At 32.9% G+C, this 26,075-nt stretch overlaps 1 protein-coding gene and 1 non-coding gene across 2 annotated transcripts in view; both read left to right on the forward strand.

The window, feature by feature from the left end:
* LOC130676198 (mannosyl-oligosaccharide 1,2-alpha-mannosidase IA) overlaps window positions 1-26,075 on the forward strand; it is a gene marked incomplete in the record, with an annotated part of 416,169 nt that overhangs the window by 193,174 nt on the left and 196,920 nt on the right.
* On the forward strand, window positions 10,430-10,511 carry Trnas-aga (transfer RNA serine (anticodon AGA)). The gene has a single exon. It is a non-coding gene; the product is annotated as a tRNA-Ser (tRNA).

Below are 26,075 nucleotides of genomic sequence, written 5' to 3' on the forward strand. Positions count from 1 at the left end.
TTCCCAGGAAACGGTAAAACGACGTAGGGTATCGGACCAAGCCGGTCAAAACGGCCCCAATCATGGACCAGCTGGCACTGAGATAATAATAGACGACTCCCAGGAGTCCCATACACACCACAAAACAGTTGAGGTACGTCTTCCTTTCCTTACTAAATCAATTAGTGAAACTAACCAAGAGCCGTCTATAACGGTCGTGGACAACAATACAGATCTAATAAATAAATTAGTTCACTCGAACAACATACCGGCTGATAATATTTCTGTTAGAGCTGTACAAGATGGCAAAATTAAAATCTCATTCGCCGATGAGTCTACATTCAACAAATTGACAACCGCCCTGTCGGAGTATAATGCCGCAACGGTAGACAGTGATGATGAAATTGATGGTTCGGAGACAGAAAGTCAAGATGGAGGGGAAAAAGCCGACGGAAGCAGACCACCAACAATTTTCATTCAAGAGGCAAGAATTAACGAAATTATTAAGCTCTTACACGCTAACAACATCAAGGGTCAATTCCTAATCAAAAAGGAGGACCTGACCAATCTTAAGGTCTCAGGCAAAGACCTGAAGGTATACGACAAACTGATGACAATCTTCAAGGATAAGAACATTAACCATTACTCCTACACACCCAAGCATTGGAAGTCTAAATCAGTCATCCTCAAAGGCATTTTTGGTGACTTCGGGGAGGAAGATATTAAAAAAGAGTTATTGGAACTCTGCTTACCCGACACCAACATCCTGAAAGTAACTTAAGTCCACTACAACAAAAAAGAGCCGAAGGATTACTATTCCATAATCCTACTGTCGCACGACAGTAAAATGAAGCATATAATGAAGGTAGAAACACTAGCGTATCAGCTGTCTTATTGGGAGTTCCCGAGGAAACAGAAAATATTCCAGTGCAAAAGATGCCAGAGAATTGGTCACGCTAGCTCCAACTGCAGGATGCCGTAGAGATGTATGAAATGTGCGGGCACCCACGAACCGGGAAAGTGTCCCATCTCAAATGGTGACAAAACTGTACCACTCAAGTGTGCGAATTGTGGCAGGGACGGACACCCGGCTTCCTGCAGAGGGTGTGATTACATGCTATTCACAAACAAGACCCAAAAAGCGGCCAAAAATGCCATCATAAGTAGACGGCAGGAACAAATTGATCGAGTAAGCAGAACAATCAACGTGAATAAACAGTATGCAGATGCGACAAACGGCCAGCAGCGACCGCAGTGGGACTACACGCACCAGGACTACCCACCACTCCCACCGAGGCCTCCATTCACACCGGACACAGGGGCAAACAACTCCAATATCAACAACATTAACGAGGCGCCCCCGCAATGGGCGTGAAACCTCGAGAACCGCATTCTATCAGCTCTAAGCAACCAACTCGAACCAATAAGGCAGCAGGTAAATACTAACACGGCTCGACTGAACCAGCTTTTCAAAGCCTTCAACCATGCCTAACACACCAGCAAGCCAAGACTGGAATACTCCACCGAGCCAAAGGGCCGGCAGCATCAGCCACCTACGGGTAGCTGCAATCAACGTAAATTCTCTGATAGACAAGATACGACACCTAGAGCTTAAAAATTTTATGCTGAGTCATCAGCACGATTTAATCCTCATATCGGAAACCAAGCTGGCTCCAAAAAACAAACGCTTCATCAATGGATATACCATCATACGATCAGACAGGCCGAATGCAGATAGAGGAGGAGGAACAGCCATCTGCATTACAAACCCAAGGATCTTTCAAGTCATCAGAAACCCGAACTCAGCAAGAAACGACGTACTGGAGTATACAATTGTAAAAATCCCGATGAAGAATCGAAACAACCTGTTCATCATAAGCGTATACGCAAGAGAAGACAATAGGAAAAAGTTCCTAGAAGAGCTGGACTCGCTGTTCGAGACACTCAAGCTAGATGCACCCAACAATTTCTACATCGTTGCCGGGGACCTGAACGCGCGATCGCAAACCTGGGGCGACCGAGCAACGAACACCAGGGGAAGACAGCTGGTGAGTTGGTTGAGCAATGCCATGATTAACTTTAAAGCTCGGCTCTTAGTACCAGAAGAGCCTTCCTTCAAACCAGCTGGATCATTCCTGGACATCAGCCTGGTGGACGGCAGATTGAACCTAACTGGAGTAAATAATGATAAGATAAAAATCCTGGATTATGATAGCGACCACAACGCTATCACATTTGGAGTGCAATTTAATACGGAGGTAGAGAGAGAATTCAACGCAGTACCACTTAGTGCCAAGTTTAAATACAAAGCAACAGGCTGGAAAAAATTCGAGCAAACTGCCACCGCAAACCTCACATCCGAGTTATCAGCCAGCAGGAACCTGACCAACGAAGAAATTGACGAGCACCTGGAGTCGCTAAGAGTGGCAATCACTGATACCATAGAAAAAATGGTACCACGTCACAGAGCAAGCAATGATGTATACACGTATGTCAACACTTTCATCAAAAGACTCCATAAAACAAAAACTCGTCTGCTTACGTTGCACAGAAAACTCTTGCTATCGGACCACAGGAGAACCTCACCTCAGCTACTCCAAGTCAAGAATCTACTAGCAAACGTAAAAACACAGCTCAAAAAGGATTTAATGCAGTCAGCCAACAAGTACTGGGCAAATAAAATCAAACAGAATGACTATCGCAACCCAAACAGGTTCTTCCCATTAATCAATTGGATCTTCAGACCCAAAGGCAAACTGGGCATAGAGGAAATCCACACCAGCACAGCAGATGTCGAGATACTAATAAGGAGCACGTGCAACTTGAACCAGTGGGAATTTATAGACGGCAAGTACGTATTCACGGAACCAACCGACAAACTCAACGTGATAGGGGCGTATTACGAGTCTATCAACTCTCCGAGACTCCTCAACAGTGATACAAGTGTGCAGAGAATCGTGAGCAGCAAGGTTCAGGCGATAAAAACAAACCTGCAGACACTCAAAGAGAATGCGGGCACATATACCACTTTCTCGGAGACGAACAGAGCTGACTTACCGTCACCGGCTGCCGACCCAGACCAGATACTGTGCGACACCACAAAAGTCGTGGGAATACTACGAAAGCCGCCTAACAAGTCGTCCTCGGGCCTGGATAACATCCCACCGATCGTACTAAAACATTTGCCAATGAAATACATCAGAAACTACACCATTCTGTTCAACAACGCGCTTAACAACTATTATTTCCCGACCGGATGGAGAAGAGCAAAAGTCCTCCCCGTACTAAAAAAAGCTTGGCTGCGAGCCAAGAGATCGACCACTCGTCGTCTCTGGGCCTCGTACCTCTCCACTCAGGTTAGCCAACCTCTGAAACCAAACGTCGAGAAACTCGACCGTAGCGACCCCGGCGCATCAGTAATTGTATTTTCTTCAATATTGGCAGTTGTTGAAGGAGGGCAGATCTTTTGGCGCGAGTCGAAATTAAATTTAAAATGTAATGTGGAAGCATTCCACCTGGTAACACATTATTGATAACAGTGGTAGTGACTCATTTGGGTATGTATTAATTGAATTAGGTGAATAAACACCAGCAGTCGTGGCCCAGTGGTTAAGGCGTCTGACTAGGAGTCCGGTGAAAAATATGGCGTCTGACTGGATATCACGCGAGATCTGTTTAAAAATAAAATCAACAAATAATAAGCAATTATAATCTATTCAGAGCCTTTAAGAGCTATTTAACACCCCAGTGAGTACCGCTTTGTTTTAAAGTGCTATTAATTCATGTGTAAGTGCCGACGAGACAATTTTTCACCACCAAGCCAAACTGTCAATAACCAATGTGAGGTTTAACCTCACAGCGGCACTTAACATGGTACTGAACAACAACAAAAAACGGGACAAGATGTTTAACATTCCAAATCAAGCCCAAGGGCGCAGATACACAGCTACTTTTCTACTTAATTCTCTTAAGATGGAAAAATTACACAAAGAAACAATGAAATTATATGGATCTGCTGCAACAACATGCCGTGTGGTACCAAACATCGTAAATGCGCGCAGCTGCGGCAGCGCATGCGCAAAGCAGACCGACTTAACAAATAAGCAGCCACCATTGTTGGAACCCCAAGACACCACACAGAGTATCCAAGTCATCATACAGGAGAGCCAGTATCGAAATAAGGATGGCAAATGGATATTCTCACGGAAAACAGTCGCAGGATAACTGCCCAAGCCTCCCAGGAGGACTCAGAACAAAGACCATCGGGCAATGAAATGCACTGAGAAAGCAAAAATCAATTACCATCAAGGGTATCTTTGGCGACTTCAGCGAGGATGACATAAAAAAAAAGCTGCTGGAGCTCCGTTTACCAGAATCCATCATTCTGACGGTAACCAAAATCCTCTACAACAAAGACATCCATGCTGGATACTACTTCATCATCCAACTATCTCACGATATTAAAATTAAATTTATAATGAGGGTCAAAGCACTCGCGTACCAATTATCCTATTGGGAGTTTCCTAAGAAACAGAAAATCTAATACGCACCAAGACTTCCCGCCAATCCGACAGAATTCTCTCTCCTCGCAGAATGCTGTGCCTAACAACAAGGCGCCCCCTCAATGGGCGTTAAATCTCCAGAACCGTATTTTAACGGCTTTGAGCAATCAACTGGAACCGATAAGGTAACAGGTAAATACAAACACGGCTTGCCCGAATCAGCTATTCAAGACCTTCTACCATGCCTAACACACCAGCAAACCAAGATGGAAACACTGCATCGAGCCAGAGGGCTGGTAAGATCAGCCATCTAGAGGTAGCAGTAATTACTGTCAATTCTTTGATATACAAAGTACGTCACCATGAGTTAAAAAATTTTATGCTGAGTCACCAATACGATTTGATCCTTATATCTGAAGCTAAGCTCTCTCCAAAAAATAAATGTTATTTTAATGGATATGCTACCATAAGAACAAATAGAATGTGGATAGAGGTAGAGGAACTGCCATCTGCATTAAGAAACCAGTTGAATTCCAAGTCAGCAAACACCCGAACTCGGCAAAAAATGAAATTCTGGAGCTTACAATCATAAAAATCCCGATGAAGGACAGCAACAACATGTTTGTCATCAGTGTCTATGCACGAGAAGACAACAGAAAAAAATTCCTGGAAAAACTGGATTTGTTGTTCGAGACACTCAGGTTAGACGCACCTAACAACTTTTACAAAATCGCAGGGAACCTGAATGCGCGATCAATAGCCTGGGGTGATCGAACAACCAACGCCAAGAAGAGGCAGTTAGTAAAATAACTGGATACTGGCATAATAAATTACAAAGCTCGGCTCTTAGTTTCAGAAGTGCCCTCCTTCAAACCAGCTGGTTCTTTCCTGGATATTAGCCTAGTTGACACAGCTATTTGAAGTATACAACAACAGAATAAAAATCCTGGACTATGATAGAGATCATAACACGATCACAACACATAACTGTTTTCTTTGATTTCAGTAAAGCTTTTGATTCAGTAATATTTGATATATTAGTTTACAAATTAAGAGCAATGGGTTTCTGTAATACTGTTGTAAACTGGACCACTTCTTACTTAAAAGGCAGGCTACAAGCTGTACGAAACAGTAAGGGTGGATCATCAGTATGGAAAGAAGTTTTGAGTGGAGTGCCTCAAGGGAGCGTTCTCGGTCCTTTATTATACTCGTTAGATGTGTTGGATCTCGGGGTATTATTGAAAAATTGTAAACATCTTTTCTATGCTGATCACCTAGCTATTTATTTAAGATGTAAATTAGGAGACATTTCACATTATATAAATATTCTCAATACTGAAATTAAAGAAATTCAGCTATGGTGTTTAAAAAATGGATTGAAATTAAATGCGAATAAGACAAAAGTTGTTATCTTTGGTACCGCACAAAAGTTAAATAATGATTGCTGTAAATTTGCGCCAAAAATATTGATAGAGGGTAACGAGATTGATTTTTCTGAATCAGTTAAATACTTATGCGTCATTTTAGACAATACACTATCTTGGTCAAAGCAAGTTGTAGATGTTTGTAAACGAAGTATGAGGACACTTGCACAACTTAAAATGAACGGTGATGTATTTAATTTAAAAACAAAGAAAAAACTTGTCACTACGCTTATATTCCCTATATTTGATTATTGCGCTGCTATATATATTAGGGTGGGTCAAAAAAAATCAACTATTTTTTTTTTACAATTGACAAGGAAAAATGGGTTGCTAGACACCTTAAAAAAATTCTCACCGAATATGAGCTTTTAATTTTAATAGGAAGATGGTGCTCATCACAGTTTTTTATTTCTTTCTCAGTCCAATAGAAAAAAAATTCATACCTCATCATTAATTGATTTTACAGAAAAATGTTCTGGAAGAATTTTGTAGGAATATCGAAATATCAGCATGTTACATCATATGATAATAATCTACGATGGGTAACTTTGAAATTAAGGCGGGATTTTTATCTTTGTTGTCTAGTTTATAAAATATTGTATTTGAATCAAAAACAACTGCTTTCAAACAATTTTTGTGTGCTAGAGCCTCGTTTTCGAGGAGGCGATATCCGTCGTGATTATTTAATATTACCAAACTGTCACAGCATGAAGTATGATAAATCATTTTTAATGTGCGCAATTAGAATATGGAATGAGTTACCTAGTACTTGTACGCAAAAGCCCACATTTAATGAATTTAGGAAAGCAAGCGTGTTATGATTATTTCTTGAATAAGATGATTAATTAATTAATGATTGATGAATTGATTATATTTAACAAAAAAAATTATTGATATACATTCATAACATACATATATTGTTATACATGTATAACATACATATACTATTAAACTATTGTATTAATATGGTTAGTTTAACCACTATATATACTATTATGTAAAATTATGTATTTTGGATGGCCGCAAGGAGTTACGACTCCATGGCCAATTAAATAATTAAATAATAATAATGTGGCAATCGACGCGTTTTATTGAAATCGATGATATTTGAAAAGAACTGTTTTTTATACTTCTTTCTCTCACGATGTCTTTCAAACGAATAAACCGATTGAGATGGTTGAGGCGGCAATCGACGCATTTTTTAAGTTCAAGAACTGATTCGATTTTGAAATCAATCGATCGAGTCATTTCTGAGAAATTTCAGAAAACCAAAAAAAATTATTTTTATTTGTATTTTTTTTATAACTGAGAATAAAATGGATCGATCGACCCGAAATTTCTCGGAAAGTTTACGGCCAATAAGATCTTTCGATTGCCGTAAGAACCATATAAATCGGTTGATTAGTTAAAAAGTTATAGAGCGTTTACACCATACACACACATACACACACACACACACACACACACACACACACACACACACACACACACACACACACACACACACACACACACACACACACACACACATACATACATACAGACACTCGGACATCATTCTGAAAATAGTCAGAATAGCTTCCCAGGACCTCAAAACGTTGACATCTGATGAAAACTCGATTTTCGAGAATCGGAGTGAAAACAATAATTTCCCGAATTTTTAGAAAATCGTAGATTTTCTTAGCGGGAAGTTAAAAACTATCCATGGAATATGTGTAGAAAATTTTATTAGGATCTAATAAGATTTCTAACGGCTATCACGATGACAAGACAGTTATAATTATAAGGCGTATAGGTACGTTTAAAACAGCAAAACCAATAAAAGAAATACTCTTAAAATATAAAATAGCTGTGAAATTTACAGGTTATTTTGTTCACGATAAAATAAAACTGACGAAATTTGATTATAATGGGAAATGCTTAAGTTATGTGGAATGAAAACCATATTTTCAACATTTTTTGATTCCAATAAAATTTTCAAGGCTATGAAATTATTGGAAGAAATGGTCAAAACATAAAGTTTAAGGTCATAAATTAAAGCTTATTAGACAAGCTTTGAGATACTTTTTACGGAAATTGTCTATGAGTATTAGTTTTAAAGTTATATGAACTTGAGAGTGGATAAAAACTGATTTTTTTGAAAAATCGTTGAAATTTCAAACAGCCATAACTTCTGAACTAATCAATCGATTGTGCCCATCTTCGAACTTAACCGTGATAATTACCTATAGAATGAGTGTGGTAAATTTCATTAGGATCCGATAAAAATTGTAGGTGCAGTTGTGTCCTCAAAACTGCGTCATATCACATATATATATATATATATATATATATATATATATATATATATATATATATATTATTTAAATATAGTGGAAACCTAAACAAGCAAACATGCAAATAACCTTCTCAATAAGACAATTTATAGATAAATTGAGAAAAATATAGATAGCCTGGACTGAGAATCGAACCCAGACCAATTCGGTATCGCACCGAGTGCTCTACCAGTTGAGCTATCCGGCACTATACTATATTCCGTTTAATTAGATCTATAACTTATTGAGCCACACCGTCCATCGTACGGTAATACACCATTTAAATATAGTGGAAACCTAAACATGCCAACATGCAAATATATATAATTAACAAGCCGCGTCGAATGACACCTCAACGATCAAAATCGGTCCATCCGTTCAAGAGTTATAGATATTTACATACATACGTACGTACGCACGAACGTACACACAAACATACACTTGGACATCATCGTGAAATTAGTCAGGATAGCTTCCTAAATCCTCAAAACGTCAAAATCTGATAGAAATTCGGTTTTTGAAAATCGGACCGAAACCAATAACTTTCCGAAATTTTTATAATTTTCAATTTTCTTAGCGGGAAGTTAAAAAAAAAGGCCATTCGGCAGCCGAAATGAAAGGTAGATTTATAAAAAGTCACATACAGACATATCTTGTGATACATGTTAGTGTATATAGACATGATATGATATTAGGCTCGTTTTCTTAGAGTGAGGGTAAAAAAAGACAACGACGATTTTCGATAGAGAACTTCAGATAGTTGATTCGACAAAACATTTTATAGGTAACCTAACAAAGTAACCTTCACGGAAAACACTATAGAAAATTTAATTAGTATGAGATCATAATTGTAATTGCTATTACGATGGCAAGATCAGATATAATTTTAGGACTACAGGTACGATTGAAACATCATAAATATTAAAACAAATACTTTTAAAATATAAAATAGCTGTAAAATTTGCAGGTTATTTTGTTCACAATAAAGTACAACTGACAAAATTGTATTATAATGAAAAATACATAAGTTATGTGGAATGAAAACCATATTTTCAACTTTTATTGATTGCATGAAAATTTCAAGGCTATCAAATTATCGAAAGAAATACTCGAAACATAAAGGTTAAGGTCATAAATTAAAGCTTATTAGTCAAGCTTTAGAATACTTTTTCCAGAAATTATCTATGAGTTGCAGTTTTAAAGTTATATAAACTTTAAAAGTGAATAAAAACTGATTTTTTCGAAAAATCGTCAAAATTTTAAACAGCCATAACTTCAAAACTATTTGAACGATTCAGCCCATCTTTGAACTTGATCAAGATAATCGCCTATAGAATAAGTGTGGAAAATTTCATTAAGATCCGATGAGAACTGTAGGTGCTATCGTAATGACAAGACCAGTGATAATCATAGGGAGTAGAGGTACATTTGATCCATCATAAGTAATAAAAGAAATACTTTTAAAATATAAAATAGCAGTGAAATTTACAGGTTATTTTGTGCACAATAGAATACAACTGACGAAACCTGATTATAATGGGAAATTCATAAGTTATGTGGAATGAAACCCATATTTTCAACATTTTTTGATTCCATTAAAATTTTCAAGGCCATCAAATTATAGGATGAAATGGTCGAAATATAAAGTCTAAGGTCATAAATCAAAGCTTATTAGACAAGCTTTCAGATAATTTTTACGGAAATTGTCTATGAGTATTAGTTTTAAAACTATATGAACTTGAATGTGGAAAAAAATTGATTTTTTCAAAAAATCATGGAAATTTCAAAAAGCCATAACTTCTAAACTAATCAACCGATTTTGCCCATCTTCGAACTTAACCGTGATAATCGCCCATAGAATAAGTGTGAAAAATTTCATTAAGATCTGATAAGAATTGTAGGCGCAATTGTGTCCTCAAAACTGCGTTATATCCCATATATATATATATATATATATATATATATATGTATCCATACATATATAAATTTTTTAACGGATGGTATTTTCGAACCCTACTCAACTAATTATGATAGGTTGTGACAAAATTGCTTGAAAAATCGATCATGAGGACAAATACAATAGTTAGATTTTAGAAAAATCTACCTAAAAATGAAGTTTTTGAAAAATTTATATACGTGTTAATTCTCAAGATTTAATTATAATTGTATATTGGATATGTATTCATTGAGACATCAACTTGCCGAGGTTGCAGTCGTGGCCGAGTGGTTAAGGCGTCTGACTAGAAATCAGATTCCCTCTGGGAGCGTAGGTTCGAGTCCTACCGACTGCGAATTTTTTTCTTTTTTAATTTTTTTTTTTTTATTATTTTTTCGTAGAGGGTTGATTTGTACCTACTGGTTAAAAAATAAAACTTTTTATAAACTATTCCAGTATAGGAGTATTATAATTAAAAAATATTTTGGAATACCATCTACCATCGATTTGTTGAGTCGGTTCTTAATTAAAAAAGGTTTATCAAGGCCTATATCTAATCGAATGAAACATATTAGCCCAATAGTTATGAAATTAATCGTAAAAAAAATCACGATTTTTATTTCTTGTTTGGCCACGAAATTTTGAATGATTCCTCCGATTTTATTTAAAATTGAATCGAAATCTTAGTCTGATTGATGTCTTTCGATAGCGTCAGAGTTTAATTACAGCAATTCATTTAAGAATTACAGTTTATTATCAATTTCTTTTAACTAATTGATTTTTTCGGGTTAAAATGCTTTTCACTACAAAAAATTATTAAAATCTTTTTGAATACATGTTTCGATGCCACAAATATTTTGACTTTTAAAAATTTATTAATCATCCAATAATACACGGAGAAAAATTTCTAGTAATCACTCTTATGTGATTTAAAAAGTATAGCTGGCATTACTGTACGAGCCTAGTAATGATTACATTACGACACAGTGTAACTATTGATATACAGCTGTACAACATCAGTATAAATACGTACTCAGTTGCATAGTAATAGTTATACTGTGGTGTAAAGTAATTATTACTAGGTTCGTAAAGTAATGTCAGCTATATTTTTTAAATCCCATAGAAGTGTTTACTAGAAATATTTCTCCATGTACTCATTGTGATTTTCGTACTAATTCATGTACCTCTTAATAAAACAAAATTGTTTGAATGAAGTATATCCCTGCACATTTATGCAAGTATCATTGTGCATATAGATATACACAGCGCAACAATAAATTCAACTATAAGCCAATATAAATATTATATGTAATTGTTGATGATAAAAATAACGTAAAACATAGGCGTGTGAATCACTGCGCAAATTCCAGACATGTTTTAAATTTATAGTCGAATCCCGTTATCCGAAATATGCTACATGTGCGTTGAGAAATTCAATTTTACTGAAATTCATATTTGCTGTAGAGGTATCACAACCAAAAAAACAAATCGCACCTATGCTTCATTTCACATTTATATCATTGAATATATTTAACTAAAATTATTTATTTGAATTGATGCCCACTTACATTCATAAATGTATCAATGTGTGAAAATTATGAAACAGTTTTAACTTATTAAATTTCATCGTTTCACAAATTATTTTATTTTTACTGTACTTTCAATCAGAAGAATCACTTAAGCATTCCAAAAAAGTGATATTTACGATGAAAAGAGGATTCCCTCGACTCAGCAAGTAAAAATAAGCATCCGATTGTTCGATTTTCTGTGTACACTACCAAGCACATTCACCCATACACCGACGATACGAAAGACGTAAATAAAGCTTGCAATAAATTATCCTCGATAGCGCAATCTTGGCCACCTACTGTAGGATAGGATGGTGGTTGCTACTCTCGTCAGAGACGCCCGGGTGCACACACCATGCTAGAAAGGGAAAATATAAGAGTGTGAGCGAGAAAAATAAAATATAAGAGAGAAAAAGAGAAAGGAAGAATGAGTGCAAAGGTCCTGTGGGAGCGGGACGTTCATACATATTTATGGAGATTTATCGTATGCACGCGAAGCTTCCCCTCTTCACCTACTCTACTATACTATACTCACCGCACTCACTTCCTCTCCCTTTATTTGCTCCTTTCACCTCTCTTATCCTTTTTAGCCTGGCGCTCTGCCACCATCACCTGTTCCACCCCAACGGATTTTATTTCAACTCTCTAGCACTAACCGTGACGCCCGCAACCGTTTGCACACCCGTCCATAAATACCCCGTCTAGTCGTCTCTAACTGTGTATTTTCCGCAATCTATATATACATCTATTCCTGTACCGAAAGGTATGTGTTATATATATATACAGTTAAACTTGAAGCTTTGCCTGTATAGTTATAAACCGTACGTAGAAGAATAAACGCAGAGCACTATAACCACTGGATTATACTCTTGTCTGCTTATGATGTTTCTCTCTATATGCTCTATACTATCCTATATCATCACTATACCAAAAGAATGCAGTAAATTCAAATGCACGGCACGCTCCACATTATCCTTGCTATCTGTGTACTGTCTCGATCCTATATTCTCGTCGTATAAGAGTTCTCGATGTTCTTTTGGCCAACCGGAAAACTCACTTTTGAACAAACTCGACTGTTTCCCCAATCATATTCATACCAACAAATAAAAGAATCAAAAAATAAATAAATTTATGTGTATAGATCCATAGAATGTAGAGCAGAAATAATAGAATAATAAAATTATTTTTATTTTATAGATACTGTCGATGTTATATAAAGATTATTTTAAAATTGCTTGTAATTCAATGATATTTCACGTGCTGTTATTAAATATATATATATATATATATATATATATATATATATATATATATATATATATATATATATATATCTATTTATATGTATATATAGTGAATCCATGTGCGATGATCTTGTTGAACTATTTCCGTGCAAACGCGAATTGTGGGATGATTGAATTTCCCGGTTTATTCACGCAAACACGACCACCACATATAGCAACTCAATGGGTTTCTCCAGAATTAACCGGATGTTGCTCGCGGTGACCAGCATCATTTCCTGGTGGCACTGTGTTTAGTTTCCGTTGTTTCCGCCAGCTATCTGTATCACTGCATCATTGCTTGCAAGCGCTATGCGACGCTTGAGAATGGTAAATCAAACTAGAATATTTCTCATGTATCTCTTTCTCTTTAACTCTCACATTTCCCATACCCTTTTCCCTTTTCTCTCATGGGACCTGGTTTGTACTCATTTCATAAAATTTAATTTTACTTTCCTGGCCCTCTTCTTCATCCTCTAGTCACCAGTACCGTCACCATCACACAGTTTTCAGAGAGCGAGCTTTCATTTTATTTTAATTTTCTTCCTCGCGGGCGGTCCACTTTAAATTATTACAAAAACTTAATTTTAACGTCCATTCTTCCTGTTGAATGTCCAATCTGTCAAGTCATTTGACGGTTAGGTATTTTTCTGTCTTCCGTTTATTTTCTTCCATCATTTTATTTTTTTTTCTTTTTTTTTGCAACGGTGACAACGACGTCGACGAGCATGTCACAGACAGAATGTGAATGCGACTAGTACGAATGCAATTTAATATCGGCTTAAATTACATCTTTCACTACTAATGTTTGCAACTTTTAATCAGGTCGCTGGAGATTTTACAGGAGTTGGAGTGTATACATATATATTGCATGATATAGAAAAAAAAAAAAGCTGAATGAGAAAAAAAAATACGATGAAGAGAGTGATGATCATGAGTAGAGAAAAAATGAGGCACAAACTCACTCTCTGTCGAAATGTTGTTTGGTAGATATTAAATTTCTTCTTCAATCATATGATGATACTTTTACTCTACTCCTTCTCTACTATCTCTCATTTGGATGGACTCTGAGTAGAAGCGTGTGATGAACTCTACAAAATCCCAATGAGAGCCTGATTATCCAGGATAGCTTTTATGACTGCGGAAAGCATTTATAGGATATAATAGCGTCCGAAATACCCTCACGATCGATAAAAGTTCTACCACTGGTTTTGCTACTACTGGACTCATCTCATCGATGAAACGCGAGTAGATTGTTTACTGGGTTGGGTGTTATTTGGCGAACGGGTATCACTTTCGATGGCCATTTACTCATTGAGACCACAGGATACTCTGAACAAATGCTTTAAATACTCTGCACAAACGATGCAATTTATATAAATATAATTGTTGATTTAAATTTAATTTATTCTTTTGTTTATTATTCAAAAGCTTGAGTACTTTTATATGATAGTAAATTATTCAATTACTATAAAATATATGTTTATCAATTAATTTTAACCAATAATGTTAATCTGTCATGAGTATAAGTATTTAATGAATATTAACGATTCAATTAAAACTTGAATTCTACAATTTGAAAATGATGATGTATGTATGTCTTATTGTACTCATATGTCTTATATGCAAATATCATCTTCTAATCTACTTACGGTTAGAAAACAGTCTGTTTCAAGGTACCGCAGAGTTCTAGTCTGCCAGATGTCGCATAATGTTGTCGTTATTTTGAAAAAATATTGCGAGCATGCGGGCCAATCTGGTGGCTTTTTATATTTATAAGCGTAGCTATATTTGGATAGAAATAGCACCTCTTACATTTTGAGTTGAGTAATATTTGGTAAAATATTTTATTCTAAAGATTTATAATAAAATTTCCCTGCAGATATTTTTTTCATTTGATTTGATTTAAATTTATGTGATTACTACTCTTTTTTTTATATCTAAAATAAAAGTCGATAGTAGATAGTACCTAAAAAAAAAACGTGAAATATTTTCATTCAAAGTAAAATTGTTTTGTAAACGATTTATAATAGAACATTTCGAATAACTTGAAATATTATTCTGTCTCCATACTATGAATAATAAAAAAATAATAAAGTGAAATTGTTTTCTTTTAAATTTATTTTTATATTTTTTATATACTTTCGATAAACCTCGTATTACATGATATTCCAGCCAAGAAAAGGCAATTTCCAACAAAGCATACTTGGATTTTATGGAATTTTTCGTGCGCGAAGCCCCTACGGCACCTACTCTGAGAACGTGTTTCCGCGGCTGAACGAATAGAATGAACATACCCCTATACTACTGTATACAACTTTTACACTAGCTTTTTTCAAGCATCGGACGATAACTGTGATCGTGATAATAGCCGATACTGTGATCCCATCGTACGCTAGAAAAATGAACTATGACCTTTTAGTGAACCTCTAATTGTTATTGTCATCGACCGGTGATTGTTTTCCGCATGAGAAAATTGAAATCTCGTTTTCGATTCATTTTTCATTTTATTTAAACTTTTTTTTTTTAAGTATTGTTTCTCATTTATTCCTATTTCTTTTCAATTAAAATTCCTAATTATCTTTTATTTATTTTTAATATTTAATCAATAATTATACATGCTTGAATATATTATTATTAAAAATTAGTTCATTACATTCAATGTATGATTTTTTTATTCAAAATAAATTGGCTGAATAAATTATTTCATCATATGAAAAACATCGATATAAATTATGCGCGATCATTATCAAATAAAATTGTGAATTTAAAATTATATAAATGTTTGATATTTTTGAATATTGAATGTTTGCAATGTTCAATAAATATTTTTAATTACAATTTAATTTTACCTATAACATTCTTTCATTAACTAAAATGATTGAAATAATAAAGATTCACAATAAATATAAAATGTATTGCTATCGGATTCAAATGTGTATAAATTCTCCGTATATTAAATAAATTTGGTTGGGATTCCTGTCAAGCACTAAACGAACCATTGTCAATTGTCAATGTTAAATGTTGAAAATATTTATCAATATCAAATATTATATTTCAATTGTAGGTATGTCATTTAATTCAGTATGAATTTCTTTGTAATAAATCCATTGCTCTGAAACAGTTTTACATCCATGAGACAAAATGGAATAGTCAATTAGGGGAAAGGAGGGCAAAAAGGGGTAGGGTAGGCCAAACGGGGTACCCCCAAAATTTTATAAAAAAAAAATTTTATTTTTTAAATGTTTTTTAAACATTCCAAAATCACTCTTGTAAATATAATTGAGCATTATTTTGGATATTTTTTGTTAAACTTTTTCAAAAATCGAGTGTCAGTCGAAAAATGTCAATGGCTTTTGTTTTATGATAAAAACTAATGAAACTTTTTTTTTTCTTCCTTTGCATCCAATAATTGTGTAAAATGAAATTTTTCTTTATGTAAATTACTTACAAAAAAATTCTATTTAATATGCAGAAATTTTTTTTTTTCAACGGCAACTGAAATTTTTGTTTATTTACTTTGAATATCATTAAAAACAAAAAGATTTAGTGTATTTGAGTCCTCGAAATCTTAGTATTTTCTTAAGTACCCCGCTTTGCCCCCCCCCCTTCCCCTGATTTAAAAATATTTCCATCATTGCTTTTATAATCACAATAATACTTTATGGTTTTTTAATCAAATCTTTCCCTGTTTATGCATGAAAAGGCACATGTTCAATTGGAATTCTTTACAATTAATTTTCTGTGAAGCTATGATTTGAATTCCTTCGATTCAATTTTCATCTTATGTTTGAGAAGAAATCATTAGGAAACAATAAAAAGTGAAATAGATCAAATTTAAGGGAAAACAGAGACTTTAAAAGTTAAAGATTTACGTGATTAAATTAATTATTTTTATAAATTTTCGGTTTCAAATACGTTTAGTTACTCTTTGCTGTATTACATGTAAAATTCATATTGACTATTAATTAATCCGTTATACACATATTTATAAGTAGCATAATTTTTTTTTTTTTTTTCATTCGAAATTTATGGGTTAGTTAATTAAACTCGACAATGTGATCAAATACTTAAATGTATGTTAATTTCTTTAATGTAATTGACAAATATGAAAAGTTTATATTGTATATCAATATTAATTTGAAAATAATGCTGTATTTGACAGTATTTAGTATTTAAACATTGAATCAAGCGTTTTTGAGTTTTATAAGATAATAATGATAATTAATAATGGTTTTAAAAAAAATTTTTTAAATTTTTCTATATAAGAAATTTGGGAGGTCTTGCTATTCTGTTGAGTTTCAAAAAGTATCAAGGATATTCGTCCTTGGCGATCGTGAAGTAGTCAAGACACGAGTTAGACTGGTTCGCGAGTCACTGGCAGTCTTCTCTTTTGGTGGACACAGCGGGTGAGCCAAATCCCGAGGTAACTGCCGCGATATATCAGGCAATGGCCACAAATCTCCTCTGGCGACTGAATAAACATCAGGTTTGGTTTGGCTGCCTCGTGAGTAAGAAGGAGTAAGTGAAAAAAAAAAAAGTAAATAAAAAATAATAAATAAATAAATAATAAAACGGAAAAGAAATAACGATAAAGAGAAAAAGAAAGAGAGATGAAGCAAGTGAACGGGTAGATAAATGCCGAAAGGAACTGCAGGACACCAGCAGAACTTTGTGTTGTCTCTTTGTCATTTTTAAAGACTCAAGGGTATTAAAAGGAGTGTGTCATCCTCACGAAACGACAGGATTTAAAAGCTAACATCGATGAATCCTCGAGAACATAACCACCACCAATCACTGAGAAACCGACTTTGTTTATCTTTACAATGATTTATTCAAGAATAAATAATCGGACTTTTTTAAATTATACCTCCATTGTATATATTTCAAGTGTATTAAGATCTCTATCTTTAAATTCTCACCAAAGTTACCAACATAGTATTTCTCATTTTTTAATGCTTCAAGAGAATTCCAATATTTTGTTTACTGAAATTCTATGAAATTAACAAGTACATTAATTAGTTAGTTAATATCATAATAAGTATTATATGTTATAAACTTTAATCATTTTATTGATGTGCAATCAATAAATATATAATCAAAATTAATTATCAAATTGAAACATTATTGAATTACAGGACTTAGTCAGCAGCATTGAAATGTTTTAACATATCAAATAGACTAATAATTATTTTGCTGTGTGTTGAAGAAAAACATACCAGTAATTGTTGTAATGTAATTATATACATTTTAATGGTAATGCCACAGTTATATACTCAATAATTATAATGTATTATTAATGTGTTTTATAGAGTACAATGTATATTATTTTCGACCAAAATTGCACTATTCGATTTTAGCGGTGAGATAAAGTTAATTTTGAATATAATTTTAATTTATATTTTAATTAAATTTACAGATAATTGAATTCAAATTATAATAAATTTTTATAAACTCAATTATAAAAAAAATAAAAAGTATTTATGAAAAATAGTAAGTTATAAAAATAAACTTTTATAGGTTAATCAACTCATTAACATATTATCATAATCCGAGTAATAAAATAAAATAAAATAAATGTAAAGTGAATAAAATAAATTAGCCTCATAAAGTGTCTTTAAAAGCTTTTAACTTATCAAAAATACACAACACAAAGATATATTTATAAGCACACATATACCTCAATTAGACTCGTTTTCCACTTGATCCATCGTGATCAATAAAAAGGAACACTTGTCGTAACATGTAAATAAACCCAACTGATTTATCATGATGTATTCTTTGAGATGGAATAAAAGTTATTCACCGAGACGAGAGTGAGTTGATCTCCCACAGCGTTCGAATATACGTCTGTTGTATTATCCAGAAACAGCATCACCCACCGAGTCATCCTTATCCTCATCTTCTCATCCATTGGACACAACACAACTTACAAACGTCGTCCAAAGACGATTGACAAAAAAATCACGAGCATGTCTTCCAAGATTCGACTCAATTAAGTAAGACTTGGGACTTGACAAAGTACGACATCATTGTTCTTTGATGGTCGCTCTTAAATAACCAAGTACCTGTAGAATAAGAATGTACTCTGTAGTCTGTTCGATACACAATGTGATCATATAATGTGAGTGAAAAGATTGAAGAACCAGCATGTAGAAGGATGACAGTAAAATGAATAAATAAAAAAATGTATAAATAAAAACAACAACAACAACCGAACATCAGCAATCAGACGATAGGATCGACGTTTAATGTAAGCGGCCGATACAAACAGGAAAAGGATATGAGACAGAGACATCTTGTCAGTCACACGACTTGAGATTTTATGCTGTATATTTTTGATCCAAAGGCGTAGGATACTATTCCTTTATAGCAATAAAACAGCTAACCAACAAACTATTTCCAATCCCGCTCTTTATTTTGTCCCGTACATCAAGATCAAATTACAAAGCTATCGTATCAAATTACATTAACTGGAAGGCATCAATCCTCTCAAAGCTCACCACAACTAAACTGATATATACCATTAATTCACGATCTAATTAATGATATTACGTTACAAATTAGTTATTCTATAGCAATATAGCGTGTTGGGAGGTGCTAACTATACCCTTTGCTATAATCTCAGTCGCTCTCAGAGATATCTGGCTAATGCTGATCATCACCCTCGGCGGGTTTATAGGATGCAAACCAAAGATCACAGTATGTACTACGTATAGTATAAGCAGAAACAAAAGAGAACTGGACCCTAGCTCCCATCTCTTGTGGGTTTGCGTTTAATAAATACATTAATCTACCTTTCGGATCTCCATGGTCCTGAATGCCTTGCTTCTCGCGTCTACTAAAACAAGACGAGCGGTTTGTATATTTCAAAGACACCGCTAGCTCGAAATCAAATGGCAAGCAAACCAGCACACTTATATATATATATATATTCTATACTATACTCATGATAATGAATAAAAAGAAACCCGACGCAAAAGATACTTAATGTTGATAATTCGATAAAATATCAAATGAGGTATTAGTTATTTTATTTCATTTTCTATTTTTACGAGTATACACTAGCAATATATTGTTATTAGTAAACGTGGAGAAAAAAAGACTTGAGAAAAATAAAAATGAGTTTGTATATGTTTTTTTTTTTTTTTTTTTTTTTTTGAGACTTCTCTCAAGATATTATTTCGCTTTTGTGATTTACGAATAGCTCTTAAAAAATGGCATTCGTCGTCTGACTTTCTTTTGACATATAGGATCCACTTGTAGAAGCTGTAGGAAGGAATCTACTTAAACTTTTTAACGAGGATTTGAACAAGTCTCTAGAATTGAAGAGACCTGCGCAAAAGCGAATTATAATGTAAGAAAAGAAAAGACAAGTATTGAATAAAAAAATATTAAATTGCGAAAAGTACGTAAAGATGTTGATGAAATATTTTTATAAAGCAAAATTGAGACGGCAATGTATAAGAAAAGAAAACATGTATTTCTACATATATATTCAGTAGAGAGAAAAATATAAATAAGAGAGAAAAATAAGTAGTGCTGGAATGAAAAGAAAAGGATAACAAATAGATCTCCTATATACGACTTGAAAAAGCTAGAGATTTTTGGTGCTTGGGATGTGGAAGTTGGTTGAGTAAACGAGCCAAGCGTGCCACGAAGCATACGGAACGTGAATGAAACGGCCACTTCCTACTTCCTGAAAGTAACTCGCTGATTTCGCAAGACCCTTTGGGTATCTCTGGACTTTATGGGGATACCACTAATGGCATGGGAGGAGAGTATAGACTCTTTTTTTCTTATTCTCTATTTCTTATTTTCTTATTGTCTTTTTATTTTTATTTATTTATTTTTTTTCCTGTTGTTAAAGTATATATGTATATATATGTTGAAAAATAACCGACCGAAATGCTTAGGATATTTTCCACAGAGGAAAAAGAAAAGAGGATTAATGTATTTTTCACGTAACTATCTTGCTTATAGCGTGATACTGCTTTTAGTATTTTTCCTTACACCTTCAGATTTTACTCAACTTGCACTCTAAGACCTACTCCAGCTCGATAATGATTATACGAGGTAAAAAAGTGCACAGTGTTTTTATAAGAGAAAATATATTAAAGGAAATATAGACGTTTTAAATTTTTATTAGTTTCCTAAAAAAAGGAAAAAAAAAGCTCGATTTCTTTACTTGATATATTTTCGCTGAGTAGTTGCAACGCTATATATAAAATATAAAAAAATTCTATTGTCATGTTAATATGAATTTTTCGTTCGTTTTTTCGTGTATCTCAAGAAGAAAGTAAATTCTTATTTCATCATACGTTTCTTCTTACATTGAGAGCATCACTATTATGAATTTTTAAAAAAGTCATATGCTGAAAAATTTTTCAATAGATCTTATCTGTTGGTTGTTATGTTGACTTTATAATTCATATTTATTAATAATTTTTATAGATAATGGAAAAAAAATTTTTGTTAAGAAATTATCTCAAATAATTTTATTTACACAGACTGTAAATATTAAAAAAATGTTTGATAAAATTCAATTAAAAATGATATAACTCTTAATCAAGCTGGGAATAATTTAATTAATTCTTGTACTCATTTAATTCATTTTAATTATTATTCTAATTCATAATCAATATATAATGTATTTGTTTTCTTGACATGTATATTTTAATTTAAACTCATTCCATAAAGTGCAACTGTAAAAACAAAAAAATTTAATAAATGTTTACCGAATATATAAATATATAAATATATTTAAAATTTAACATTTGACAACCTGAAAAAATAATTATATCGTTGAGATAAATTTACCATTAATTTATATGACAATAAGATAATTCTTCGACATGGCTTGGCTTGGATTTAACTTTAATATAAACTTTTTTTTTTTTACTTTCTTTTATTATTTCTTTGTTCTTATTCGTTTGTTGTGCAAACCGTCGCCTGAGAATAATTGAATCCCGAATAGTATTCTGGGAAATCGTATTTCAACCGGAAACGAATCTAGTCGTTGTGAAAATGTTTCAAAGTCACGCGATAGGAACATCACACCACACGATGTTTACCACACTTTGTGTCATTACTGCTAACACTTACACGTCCTGCCACGGCGCCTTAGTATTTATAGCGGATTCTGAGCAAAAAACAACTTAATTTTCTTTTTACTTTTCATTTCTTACTATACACAAGTAGTAGTGGTTGTGATCCTTAGCAATTTCATCGATTATTTAATAATGTAAGTGTTTGTGTATGTGTGTGCATATATATAAATATATAATAGTATGAAAAAACTTGAGAGAATTTGAGCTCAATCGAAAAGACATAGTTGAGACACGTCAAAAAGTATCTGAGAGCCACTTTCTTATATTATATACTTATATAGTTTATTCTCCTGCTATTGCTATTGCTGTTGCTACTGATGCACGAACCGGTTAGATGTCTAATTTTCTGTTTCTCTAAACCCACGATACGAGAGGCTTGTTTGATCAGTATATAGTAGACCCGCATCAGTGGCATTCCGTGTGACGGTACCTTGGCAAGTCGTCATGCAAATTCTTCGATGCCGCGGCGCGACAAAGGATGACCAGCCTCGAATAATCCGGTTCCCTTATATGTATAGAAACATCTATACCAATCTTTATATACTTTTATATACACGAATTACCATCACTTAAATCCAATATTTGTTCAGAATAATATTTTACTCAACATCAAATTCACATGTACATTTAATAATTCTACTCACAATAAAATATAATAAATAAATTCTTTTATCCTATTTCGCCACGTATTTTTAGTATTTACTAAAATTGGTTTTTATTTATTTTTTATCACATATCATATTTCTTATACATTTACTACAATAAAATGTATGAAAGGCATTAATGGGCTTAGAGCTAGAAAAAAGATTGTAAAGGCTATTTTATGTAAGACTTTTTACGATTTAAATCATAAAAAGTGTGTGTGTGTTTTTTTTTTTTTTTTTTTTTTTTTTTTTTTTTTTTTTTCTCATTACAATTTAAATCGAAAAGTTGAAATTTTAAAGTCTATCGTGACGTAAAGGCTAATAACAAGAATTAGTTTTCTATTTTTTTTTTATTAATAACAGCATCCGTAGAATAAAAATAAATGACGATTTTAAAGGTCAATTTATAAAATACATAAAAAGCAACATTTATTTATAACCCTATCGATCGTAATTTATATTTAAAAATTTACAACTGAGTTATTAATTGTAAATGTCAATTGATAATTAGAGATTTAAATGCTAGATGTTTTTCTTAACTTGGACTGTATGACGTATTAATGAACAGTTAGATGTAAAAATGGACTTTATGAAATACTCGTTTATGGCAAAAGATATTTACTATCCAATAGCTGGACAATAAAAATTTAACATTTGTAACAAAGAGGTTTTTAGAGCGGAATTAATTTTAATTCTATACTTTTCCCTGTATAACTCTGCACCAAAATGTTTATGTGAAAGCTATATTATAGTATATTCCATATACATTGTCTTTCTCACTTACTCATTCACTCACTCACTCCATTCTACTCGTTCGAGCGCCGAAAAGCTCCGTTGGACCGTAAAAAGTATCAACGGACCTCGAAAAACTGCAATCTCACCACATGAGAGTGATACTGCTGGGTAGATTTCTTTTTCGAAGGATATTAATCCTTTGTATTATACACAATAACCAACGAAACTTGAAAAATAGTTGTCTAAAAAATAAAATATGTACCATTTTATAAATGAAATTTTTAAAAATTGCTTCAAAAGTGACAGTATTGACAAAATTGATTGAAGCGGTTCGTACAGTTTAAAAATCCATATTAATACATGCACCGTAGCTATTTTTTGGGTATTCGTAAATACTTTGACAGCAACACATCGTGTTTATAAAAATATACACAAGTTGTATCCGTGGCAGAGGTGAAAAATTAACTAAAAATAAAACATGAAAACAGTTATTTTTTTTTAAAAATGATAAAGAAATTTTTCATGCTGAAATATTGACTATATTTTAGTACACGGAAAAAAATGAACTATATAAATTGAGAATGACAAGTAATATAATGATAAAGTGATTAGTAAATACCATCGTTCTAAATAGTAATTGTTTCGTTTATGATTTAAACGTGAATAATTAGTCTACCTGAAGATCGGAAGTTTTTGATGAGACTAAAATAAAGAACGAAACGAAAATTAAAAAATCTACTAGATCTAAATTTTTGAAATGTCTCGCATACGCGCTAGTATGTCAGCTGAAAATTGCAGGCCACTTCTAACTACCCCTTAAGCAGTGAAATTATATAAATTTTTCATATTCGTTGCGTGAAAAACTACCGTTCTTCAGGTACATAATAATTACAGGATAAGTATGAAAATTTATTGTCTATGTAAGAAAAATTACTATTTGAACTTTAAAAATCGTAACTGATACTTAGAAAATAGACGACCCGTATTATAAAATTTACTGTTTGAATGTTAAAATTCCCCATATTGACAACCGGGTTCCGGGTTATAATTTCAAATAGTAATTTTTAAAGTTTTTTTTTTTCCATGTAACAACTTTTATTTTTTATTCTAGCTAATTCAAACAATGTCACGAATTTTCTCCAAAAAAATAAAAAATAAATGTATTTCTTTATACTTTTAACTATTCATTTAATAAAATGAAAGGATGTTTTTTCAACATGTAACTTGTTAGTAAATTCTTTTGGAACGTACGGTATAATATATTTAACAGTCGTTAAATAAAATAATTATCCAAGTAAGATAAATCTATATTTGTATCTTCTAAGACCTTTTACCACTCTTGCAAAGTCTTATCCATAAGTCTAAATAAACTTACAGACTACCTCCATTTAGCACTTGAGTGGTACTAATGCCTGAATAGCATCAAGCGACCCACTTGGGAACATCGAATATTCAGAACGCTTGACTGTACGACCTGATCCCTAGTAAGCGCTCCTCTCTCCCATAGTGATGTTATATTCTAAGCTCGATGACAAGCAACACGCTCAGGGATTTAGTGAATGCTCTTCCTTCACATATATATATATATATATATACTAAATATCTCACAATGTAACTCACTGAATTAGTGATGCTTCTCTCATCTCTTACCCCTTGTGTCTTATTCGGGTCACTAAATTTTCGATTAAACTATAGAACATCGAGAATCGAATTGCAATGTCCCAATAGCCCAGGCTGCTTCAGGCGACTGGAAAGCATCCGTAGAATCCAGGTCAATGTTTTTTCGGTAAACTGGACTACTACCCAACAGCCATTCAATTTTCTCCGGCTTCACAGTCTAACGTCACTGTGAGTTGGAAAATTTTACGTTAACTCGTTCTATCTGTACACGTCTCTATCTTTATATTTTTACTCTTTTTTACGCGTCCTATCCACTTCCATTCGTTGTATAATCGATTTTATAAAATAGTGCCTTTAGTCATGTATCGATAGTTTCTGAGGTTTTTTTTAATTTTACTATTAATTATTTTTACTTCGAAAAATCTCTGCTTAAAATTAAAAAATATATTTTTAATTATTATTAGCAATGAATATATTAATTAATTTTGATAATAGCAAATTTAATTAAGCCACTACTATCATCTCTGATACTCATCCCTTGCGGATAATGTAGATAGTTAATTATACAATTAATAATCGTTAGTAAAAGATAATTCGTTTTATTGCTGGAATAATTAACAATTTATGTGTTAAATTTTCAGAATTTTTATTTTTATATTTTTTAAAAGTTATGATTATGATAATTAATTCATTATCATGTCAGTATTTAGATTTATTGTACGTTGATATTTGATTAGTTACGTCGATTTTTTAAATGAAAATTTTACAAAATGAATGCAGCGACTTATTTACAAAAAATATATATGAACATTAGGGTGTCCGTTATTTACCAAATTAGATTTTTTTACTTGGGTATGATATAAATCATATATTTGTGATCCAAAAATAATAAAAAAAAATAAAAACGTTTATTCTAATGCCATTTAACCCTGCCTAAGTAATGATACATTCTCATTTCAGTA

This window comes from Microplitis mediator, chromosome 10 (genome assembly GCF_029852145.1).
Source record: "Microplitis mediator isolate UGA2020A chromosome 10, iyMicMedi2.1, whole genome shotgun sequence".
Taxonomy (NCBI): Eukaryota; Metazoa; Arthropoda; class Insecta; order Hymenoptera; family Braconidae; genus Microplitis; species Microplitis mediator.